We start from the raw sequence: 10,508 nt of genomic DNA, 5'->3' as shown, positions 1-10,508 counted from the left end.
GTGGACACTGAGGTCTTGAGAAAGTTGCTACTTACCTTCTTTCTTTGATGTTGTTATTTTTACCTTTGAGTCCTCCACACTTTTCCTGATTCTTTTAAACAAAATAGGAATTATTCAGTCATAAGTTTGACAACGGTAAACAAAGTGAACCTTTTGTCATGGATGGGAGAGCTTCTGCCTCAGTTGTAGCTCCATATGGTGCACACCATCATGTCTCTGATGCGAGGGGAAGGACAAAAGGAAACATGACCACGAATATCTTAAGCATTGTTATAATTAGAGGATTTTAATAGCAACACAGCACACAGAAAGCAGTGGGATGACAGAGGTTTAAATCATATTAGGACTAGTGATGATGGGGTGGTGAATATTTAGCCTACAAGGCATTATTAAACTTATGTTAAAAATATGGTTCACATGAGAGTAAGTGCATAAAATAAGTAATAATAAACAGCCACTAAATGAATAAAATGGATGAGGATTTTCACTGGTAATTTTCTAATTGCATGAAAGAGAAATGGCTTAGGAAGCTAATGTACAAAGTAATCCATACTAAAGAAACCAGCAAATATGCAACAGTTCTTTTCACAATGGCACAATGCCATTTTTGTTCTTTTCTGGAAATGAATAGTATCAGAAATGAAAAGTTTTTCGAGATTTTTTTGAATAAGACTTCAGTACATCTACAGATTTTTTAAAAAAATTATTAGTAACTGTACTGAAATCCAGTCCTCTCAGTAATCTTATAAGCAATTTTAGTTAATGCAAGATGACACTTCTGAAAACGAATCAGATTTTTCTGATAATTCCTTTGAGATTTTCAAGTGAACATTTTGTCTTCCCTTTTTAAAATTTCACTAACTAATAAAAGCATGGATTTCATTATGGGCCTGCTCTGGTTTTCCTTATAAGCAGTTTTGGAATTTGTGGGTGCAAAGAGAAGGGTTGCTTCTGCCAGAAACTTATTCATTTAAAAAATAAGAATGAAAATGCAAAGGAGAAATAGAATTACTAGAAGATGTTACAAATAGCATCTAATGGGGGGTTAGAGAGGATGTGCAACTTGTTCAATACTTACTAACATCACTTGTGAAGATTTTTCATTTTATTGTGACAGCAGAGGGGAAATTCAAAAGAATTCACTACACAAAATATTATGCATTTCTGCAGAGCACAGCTAGAAAAAGACAAGCCTGTACTGTTTCTCTCAGGTGGGTAAATGTTAAGAGAGAAGAATCCAAGTTTCATGATGCAGCAGCACAAAGCTGGGAAGTGAAAATTATGTTGCAGCAGAGTCCTGAAAATATGACTGTAAAAGTTAATCAATAAAATGTCTATTCCTGTCTATTCACTAGAGGCCCCAGCTGCATAGCTTCACACAATCGATACTACAAATTATTACGATTTCCAGGTTCCCACTGGACATTCCGAACAAATCTTTCAGGTGTAACTGGCTTATACTGGGGGAGGCAAGTGGGGTGGAGGGCTGGGGAGTGGGTCTGGGGCTGTGTTACCTCAGGTTTATTTCAGCCAGGATAAGCATACCACAAACAAAGCCTGTGGCTTCTAAAATCTTTCAGTTGCTTCCCTATGAAATAAGTGTATTTGGGGCACCCTGTGAAATCAGCAGAAAATATTTTCGCTCTGTTTTAAAAAGAAATATTTTTATTCTGGTTAATTAATGAATATAAGGGTTGTTTATTGGTTTTAAATCCTAGTAAAGCATTTCCTTTTTTCATTACTTCCATGAAAAATAACTTATAACAAAGACTTCTCAACAAGGAAAAAAAAAGCATACAGAAGTGAACCTTTCCCCTCAAAGGTCTCACAAAAGCTATAGCAGAATCACAGGACTCGGTGTAGCTTAAAGTGACCAATTTATGCTGTGGTGTATTTTCCTTTGTATTTTCCTGTCCTCTCGCCTTGATACCAGCTGCGTTTGTCAGATTCACTAAGGAGGAAGGTAAGAAAAGTCCAGGACTCTATGACTTTGAATAAGTCAGCACCAAAGGGATGTTACTTTATGATACATGTAGTACCCTTCCTAGTGACTAAATATAACTCTTATGACATTCCCTGTCCCAAAATACCCAGGGGACAGAGATCCACTGTTCTTTCTGTTTCTCAAGGAACAGAACAGAGCAGATACTGGCTTGCACAGCATTATTGTTTTCAGGTACATATTATGTTGTTTTAAAGGGAAATTTCAAGATTTAAATGACTTTGTTGTTAATTTCTTAGATTTATCAGTTCCACTTTACTAAACCTATTGTTTTGAATTTGCAATTTTAATTTTTCAGATTCAACAAATAATTTGGTTACTGTAATCCTGCAACAATGCATCAGAGTACTTTTAAAAAGCAATGGTATCAAAAATTAAAGTCAAAATTTTACATAAGATTAAATAAAAAATAATTTTGATAATCTGTAGAGCTAAGAAAAGGTTTTCCTTTCTCAAAGTTTATTATGTTCATGTGCTGAAGTAAGAAACTTCCAAAGTCACTGAACAAGTGTAGAAAACAGAACAGACAAAGAACAGACATTTGTTAATAATTTTTACGTGTAAAGAGATTCATTCAAGTTTTATTTGTTCATATAAAGTATAAAAAAATCTATTAAAAAGTCCTTCTGAAAACTCTATTAATGATATCTCTTGGCCTTCTATTTCAACCTTAGAGTAACACATTTCAGTGAACTTTTGCAAAATTCCTGCTCTCTCAAAAGCTTTACTTCATGGCACAATCAATCAGCTGCAGCTGGGAGTTTCAATTCCACTTTCCCCCTCCTTCCCCCCCATCCCACACTAAGTTACCACAATCAATAGTCCTAGAAGTTTGTATCCTTTTTATTCACAAAGAACTATCTACAAGATTTGGAATAACATTGCATTTTGTAAACTGATTAATAACTTCAAATGGTTAAGAAAACCCACAATGGCAAAAGATTCAAGCTGTCTTAGGAAAGTAAATCAGTGACAGTGTTTTCCCTAGAGAAGTACTAGTAATGTCTTTAGAGATATAACTACAGGTTGAAAACCACCAAGCTATTTTATTTAAAGAAATGAAGACACATTACTGAAGACAGTGTTTCTTCCATGAAGCTTTTCCCAGTCTCCAGCATAAATATTAACTTAAAACATATGAGCTGAAGAACGGATGAAGTTCCAGTCTAAAAGTAATTTACACTAAGCATATATAATATTTTGCTTTTGATACATGATGTTTGTTCCATCTGAATTTAGCAAGTCTTCCTCAGAGAACATTTGCTGAGGTAATATTTTATGCTTGCTGCAAATCTGATGTAAAATATTTAGTTCTAAATGTTCAATCCACCTCCAAATGAACAGATTTTCTTTCTGCAGCCAAATTATTTTGTATAAAGTGTTCATCATGCTCTATGATATTAAGAAACAGCTTGAAATTCAATCTGTATATAGAGGGATTGCTTAATGCAACATAACTTTAATAAGAAGAGAATAACTGCATGAAAAAAGCAACAGAGTAATTTTTAGCATTGTCTGAATCTCAAGCACTCTAAAAAATGAATCACTTTTCAGTTCAATATAAAATATAGTTTATATTAGCTAAATGATAAAATCTAATTTTTGAACATTGTCATTTTTTTATAAAATCCTAAAAGTTAGCATTTAATCTAATAGATACTAAATTTGACTGGTTAGAACAAAAGTACATTTTTCAGTATAAACTCTTTTAAAGTATACAGTTTGTATTTTTTCCTTTATGTTAACAACTTCATATACGCCTTGCTATTGTGACTAAAAGTTCAAATACTAAATTTTCTTTAATTTGGTAGCCTCTTGCTTAGAGGCAGCTTCTCTAACAAAAAAAAAAGAAAGACAATAAGACCCATATGTAACCTTTGGTCTCCAAAAAGAGGAAGATGAGAATACCATTAACAGATAGGTAACAAACAATTACACACACTATTCCACTTCCACACTACAGAATACTAATTTTAAAAATAAACCAGACTCCTACTTATAGTACTTTTCAACACCCATTTTTTTAAAGTGCAGGATATATTTTAAAACATACATTAATCAATCATTTAGATTTAATAGTTTATTCAATAGAGTTACAGAACACATTTACACTACATCGTACCTGAGAGAACCTATTAATACAGTCCATATTAAAAGGATTTACTGCTGACTTGAATGTCTTTTGTTTCTCAAATACCGAAAAATTAGTAACTCACTTGTAATCACTAATTTCTTCTGCAGAAGTTAGAATAAATTTTCTCAGGGTCTTCAGCTCTCCGTCTGTGATTTTCTACTGTTCTGTTCTTGGCAAATGGTTTCTGCTATTTGCTCACTTAGCTGCTTTCAAGCTGGATTCCATTAGAAGAAGTTTTTCATCTTGACTGGCAAGTTCTTTGCCTGTAAGTTAAAAAAAAAAAAAAAAAAAAAAAGAAAGCTTTGCATTTTAGGCTCAAGCAGAGCGATATTTTTGTTTTAAATGCAGTGCAGTGCAACACTCTGTAAGAGCTGGGCAAATACTGTTTTCAGGAGAAGAGCATCATTCCATTCCCAAATCTTGAGAGGAAAATATATTATAAATCTATTAAATACTGGCTTAAATCTCTTTCATTGTATTACAGTAAAATTAAATAAAGAAACTTGGATTCAATATTCTGCAACAAACATCTAAACTGCTATCAGAGCTTACTGTATACATGCACATCCAATATTTAGTTCCTCCTGAAGCAAACACCTATTGCCTTTGTATTTTGCAGCATAAATCAATCTAGAATTCAAAATCACTGTTTTGAAAATAAAGCAGCTTTTATAACATTTAACAATAGTAATATTTACAATTTAAGCTTGAAGTCTTCAATTTAATTATATTTTTTCATGTATTACAGAGCACATGAATAGTAAAAATCCGTTCTTTTCCAAGGTCATCCAATAGATGGCAATCTTTCCTTAGACCAAAAGAATCCATAGCCGTGCACTGCTAGCTCTCAGAAAAATAAGTGATTTAAGACAAAGACATTTTTCCTTTGTTCTTTGTTGACCATTTTCCTAAAAGATATATGTATATAGCCTTTAATTTAAATATTTAGCCCTTTGTATGTGCACACATGAGTTTGTGTTAGTGTGCAGGTGTATGTGTTCCTGCACAGACACAAATCCACACTCATGTATTCGTTTTTATACTCTTTCATAAATATATGGCTTTAGACATATAGACACATGTAATGCACAGGTCTAGGATATAATGGAATAAAACTAAGCATTAAAACAAGTGCTTCACAACAAGCATTTTATAGCACGCAATTCCTTTATTATGCAGTATTAAAATTATTTTGAAATTTGACACCATAAAAACATAAGAAATTAGGAATCTTTTAGTGATAGCAGTTCAATAAGTATAATAAAAGAGGCATTTATGTGATCGTAGATTAAAACCCCTGTTTTTAATGTGCCATAATATAATTTTAAAGAGTGAAAATATTGACTTCAATGAAGTCAGAAATCAGTATTTTCCAGGTTTAGATTGAAAGAATCCCTTAAAGAAAAACATTTGTGCTCTGTTTACATAATTCTGCATTTATTGTCTTTAATATCTGACAACATTCACCATATGCACAGGATCTAAATTCAGCTATCATGTCTTCCTTTATGAGTTCAGAATATTCAGAAAATCAATTTCCTTATATAAGAAATAGCTTTGTTCTTTTCTAATTGACAGTAACATAACCTGACTTCTGACAAAACACAGCAACAGCCACCATTTCCATTAGTAAAAGTACTGTATATAAACTGTTTAAATTTAAATTTTTGCCTCAGAAAGGTACACAGCTAACGTTAACAACTAAATGTTTAACAAGCAGTAGATATCACCCAGAGCTCATCTTTGCTGAATATCAAGCAAATATGAATCTTTGTGAACTAATGAGTTAAACAGTTATTAGTGTCAACGCATGTTTAAAAAAATGTACATGTTAAAAAACAAAGTATAACTGACTCTATTTCCATATCTAAAATTGAGCAGTACTGGTAAAATCAAACATAAGATGTCATCATTCAATAAGAATTATAATATATATAAAAACATATTTTTCAGTGCATTTTGGACCCATTTTTTGCACTAATATTTTAATAACTTTAGTGTGGTAGATTTTCTTACTAGAACTAATACGGCTGCTTATTTGAGTAAACTTATTTACCTGTGTGCTCTAAGTATTCAATTGGGGTTTGAAATCAAAAGGTTGAATATTTCACATGCAATATAAACCTCTGCCATTAAAGGTTTTCCTGTTGTTAATCTGTTTAATTGTTTTTCCAGAAAACAATTCTTTATATAAAAAATGAATTTTAGAACTTCTTAAGTTCCTGTCAATTTTGTGAAACAGCATGCACTGTCCAGAAGCAGATCCTTAAAAATGCTTTAGAAGTTCTTAGAAGTAGTTTAGAGCTGTGATCTGTTGTGTGGACACAGATTAATCTTCCAAAATTTATTTTATTTTTATCTGTTTTGATTTGTAAACAGATACAACAATGTATTTTTTTTTAATTTTATGGCTATTTAAACATACAAGAGGTGTTTTAATCACTACTTTTAATAATCAGGTTTAACTCACAATGTATCCTGGTAAAAAAGGGTTAAATTATTTTAAGTTTACCTATGCCTTGGACTTGAGCCTTGGTTGATCCCAAGCCAGAGGCGCTAGCAGCTGCATGCTTTATTTACAATCCCTTTGTCAGACTTACAACTGCCCCAGGCTATAACATAGTGTACCTAATGTTCAAACTGGCAGGTAATCTTATGTCAAACATACTTCTTTGATTTAAAGTGATCAATAGATTCTTGTAAAGAGGTAATTTCTCTGATGTTTCCACCTTGCCTTTCTTACAGGTGATTCACACAAAAGCCTGCTTATATGATGTACGAACAATAACCAGAAAGCTATAATCATGTTTTTTCAGATGTTTCCGGTGCACAACGATTTTGGATCAATACCCTGTGTAATACAATTATCTGCAATGATCTGGTTGTATTGAAAAAGAATTTGCAGCAGACCTCTAGGGGGTTTTATCCAGAAACACGTATCTGGCAATGTTGTGAATAGTGGAAGAGAAAATTAAGGGGTTGACACAGGCTGTCTATTATGTTCCAAATGACTTCATTAATATTTTATTTGGTAAAAGTAGTATATTTCAAGCTCTACTATACTGTGACTTCAAAATATTAATAATGCAATTTCCTTGTTGCATTTGCTTATTTTGAAAACTAGTTCTAGCACACATGCTCACTGTGAAAACCAAAAATTTTTTAAAGCAGTTTATTGACCATAATGAAATGATTCCTTGTTTTCCCATCTTGGTTTGCTTTTGTGTAAACTACTGTACTGAAAAAAATACCACATGCATTAATGCACTATTGCTAAATCTGTTAACTTATCTATACAGGGATTAATCATATCAGTTTTAAAACTCACCTAAAATATTAAGGATTATATCAAACTTGCTATGTTTAAATTGCATTTTGCATTGTCAATGACTGAAGAGGCACAGAAATAGATGTTTCACCAAATCAATACAAGGATTATAGGACAGAAATAGAACTACTGAAAAAACCCAGTTGTGTTTATTTTGTTTTGATGAAGTCACAGTCTGTATCTGTAAATTTACCCTAGAGCTGAATGGGGAAACTTTTATATTCATTTGATTGCAACAATCATATGCCCATATTGAAAATTCTATTCCATTATACTGTACAAAATTCACATTTCTGTAACATTACTATTTTTGTACATTATTACCTGTCTTTCTGCACTGCTTATGAGCACCCTGCAGTTACTGATTTAGCTGCTGAATCTCAGTTCTCAGTATGGTGGTTGCTGTCTCTGTCTGAGTCTTTTCTTTCTGTGTGTCCTGGATACTGGCTTTCAGTTTCTTGACCACACTGTCAAGGTGCTCCACCTCAGCCACTTTTACTTTGATACCTTCCCTTGCCCGCAGGAAATCAGCTTCCGACTTTCTCAGAAGGTCATCTCTTTTGCGTATTGCCTGTGAAGACAAAAGGCATTCCAAGAGGGCCTTTTATGATGTACTTTTTATACTGCATCCTGCTATTTTGAGCTATAGGATACATGAGATTATACAGCACCTCATTAGCAATTGGGTCAAGTACCCACATCTCCTCTAGGATCAAAAAGTTACAAGGACTTTAATTTAGAAAAGTCTGTTGAAGAAAAGATTCAGTATTACAATAAATACATCATTAATCAATACTTATAAGTTCAAAGGCAAGAAGAAATATTCCATCTAATTCTGAGAGAAAAATGGGAAATGCAGTTTGATCTAAATGAATACTTTTCCTTTAAAGAAAAAGGGAAAATGTTTGATGAATAAAAAAAAAAAAAGGAGGGGGGTACTTAATCTCTTGGTTCCAACTGCTACAGACCTCTTTCATTTGGCACTCTGGCGAATGCCGTAGGTTGATGTAGCCATAGGGATATCCCAAAGCATAGGGATATCCCAAAAGAGAAAAACTACCATGCTATCTTTTTTCCCGCCTCTTTCATTGTTTAAACATCTCATTTGTGCTAAAAAAAAAAAAAAAAAAAAAAAAGACATTATTAGGCTCTGTTTTGTTATTGTTTGAAAATGTCACATACACTTTGGACTTTGGATTTAGAGGAGCCCTTTTCCTTAAAACACAGTGCCATTATTTTAATTTTTATCTGCATAGTTGTTAAGTACATGCTACAAGTTTATAGGTATAAGTTTCATATCAATCACTATTGAGCATTCATGACTGACTGTGCTTTATTGGCTTGATGCCACACCTTGATTCTCTATCATGCTACATCATGCTTCTTTTAATCTGAATATTTAGTACTCTTTCATGTCTTAATTACAGCAAATTGCGCACAGTTGGCACCATTTCTTGAAATTAATCCCAGAGTACTTTGTTTCTGTCAAGCACAGTCAAAGCCTTAGAGAATAATAGTAAATGTTATTGCAGATCTAAATTTAAATGACTGTCTATGTATTTAACTTAAGCCTTTAATTATTCGTGCTGTACTGTTTTTGGTTCAAATGTTAAATATTCCTTATTGAGAATGTGAAATTGTTTCAGACAGCTTGAAACCAGTGATGCTAACATGACAACAATTATTTGTATTAACATATTTTTTCAGGTGTGCAAAATGTAATAGACAGGGTATAATATGCTGCCACAGTAATATGTTTCTATTTCTTTCTATTTATTTGGTAAACAATGAAAAGGTTCTAATTACAGGGAAAAAAATTGTTTGAAAGTTAATTCCCTTTTGATGTTCTTTTTGTTTAACAAAAGATTAGAAATTAAACAATCAGCACTAGTTCCTCATTAGTTGATTTCAAAGCTGTCTGATGTCTTATACCTTGTACATCTCTTTCATAAACCAAATAGAAAATTAAGGGCTTGTTAATTTTTATTGTTTTGAGTATACTAGTAAAAAAACCAAACAAAATATTAACAGAAAAAGAGTATCCTAAATGCTGTCACTGGAATTGAAGTTATATATTTGGCAAAGTTCCCAAATAAGTAGAAATCATTTCTGCTCATTGTGTATTTTATTGCTAGAGATATCATGCTATTAATAAAGCCCAAACCTTTCCACCTGGTGAACATTTTTTGTGCAGGAAGCATCCACAGAGAAAAGTGGAAAGAGTAAATAAAACTCCTATGTACATTTCATCTGAAGAAAAAGTATGACAAGATAGATTTCTGACATTGAAAATATATATGAATGGGTTTTACAGTTGAAACTGTACCTATAAAAATATCTGCAAACATAATGGAAGAAGTCATACTACTGTACTAATTTTCTTTTTATCAGTAGGTATTTTGTCAGCATTGCTATCACAAACTCTAACATATCTTGAATTTAGAGACAAAAACCAGAGAAATATGTACTTACAAAATTAGTGATAAAGTATTTTTTCCACAGAATTCGTAACAAATGCATATGAGGCAGTGCATACCCAGCTCCTTCACATTTGCAATGTGATTTCTGACGAGATAGCTGTTTTGCTCATTCTCATAGCAAAAGCATACCTGATCTTTTTGACAATAAAGTTCCTGGCATCTCTAAGGTCTCTTTCAAGCTGTGTTATCTGCTGTTCTAGCTGAGCAAGTTCCACTTTGTGTTTCTGCTGGGAAGCTATTACATCCAGATGCAGTGACTGCAAAGTCTTGTCTAGTTTTTCAATTTCAAGAACAGGCTGATTTTTTTTTATTTTGGTCAAGTATATTAGCAGTTTCAGCTTTTTGTTCCTGTATGATCTACTCACATTCTTCAACTCTGGAGGATTTTTCATTGTATTGATTTTTCAACATCACAAGCTCATGTTTTATATTAGAAATTATTGTGCATTATACCAGATGTCCTGAGTCAGTTATCTATCATTTAGCAAACAAAAATTATAGCTCCATTTCCAGATTTCAAATGTTCAACGTGTCTCTAATTTTTATTTGTATTTTATTTTCAGT

At 32.5% G+C, this 10,508-nt stretch overlaps 1 long non-coding RNA gene across 2 annotated transcripts; it reads right to left on the bottom strand.

The window, feature by feature from the left end:
* Positions 1-4,303: 4,303 nt before the first annotated feature.
* Positions 4,304-5,471, bottom strand: LOC146768412 (uncharacterized). 2 transcript variants are annotated; one of them, XR_014952939.1, is made up of 2 exons: positions 4,689-5,471; positions 4,304-4,399 (listed from the first exon to the last, which is right to left on the bottom strand). It is a non-coding gene; the product is annotated as an uncharacterized LOC146768412 (long non-coding RNA). The 2 variants fall into 2 exon arrangements; XR_014952938.1 differs by having other exon boundaries at positions 4,835-5,471.
* Positions 5,472-10,508: the final 5,037 nt, after the last annotated feature.

This window comes from Lonchura striata, chromosome 2 (genome assembly GCF_050655825.1).
Source record: "Lonchura striata isolate lonStrDom1 chromosome 2, ASM5065582v1, whole genome shotgun sequence".
NCBI lineage: Eukaryota > Metazoa > Chordata > Aves > Passeriformes > Estrildidae > Lonchura > Lonchura striata.
Note: the sequence above shows the minus strand (reverse complement) of the source record. Positions and strands in the feature narration are given on the sequence as shown.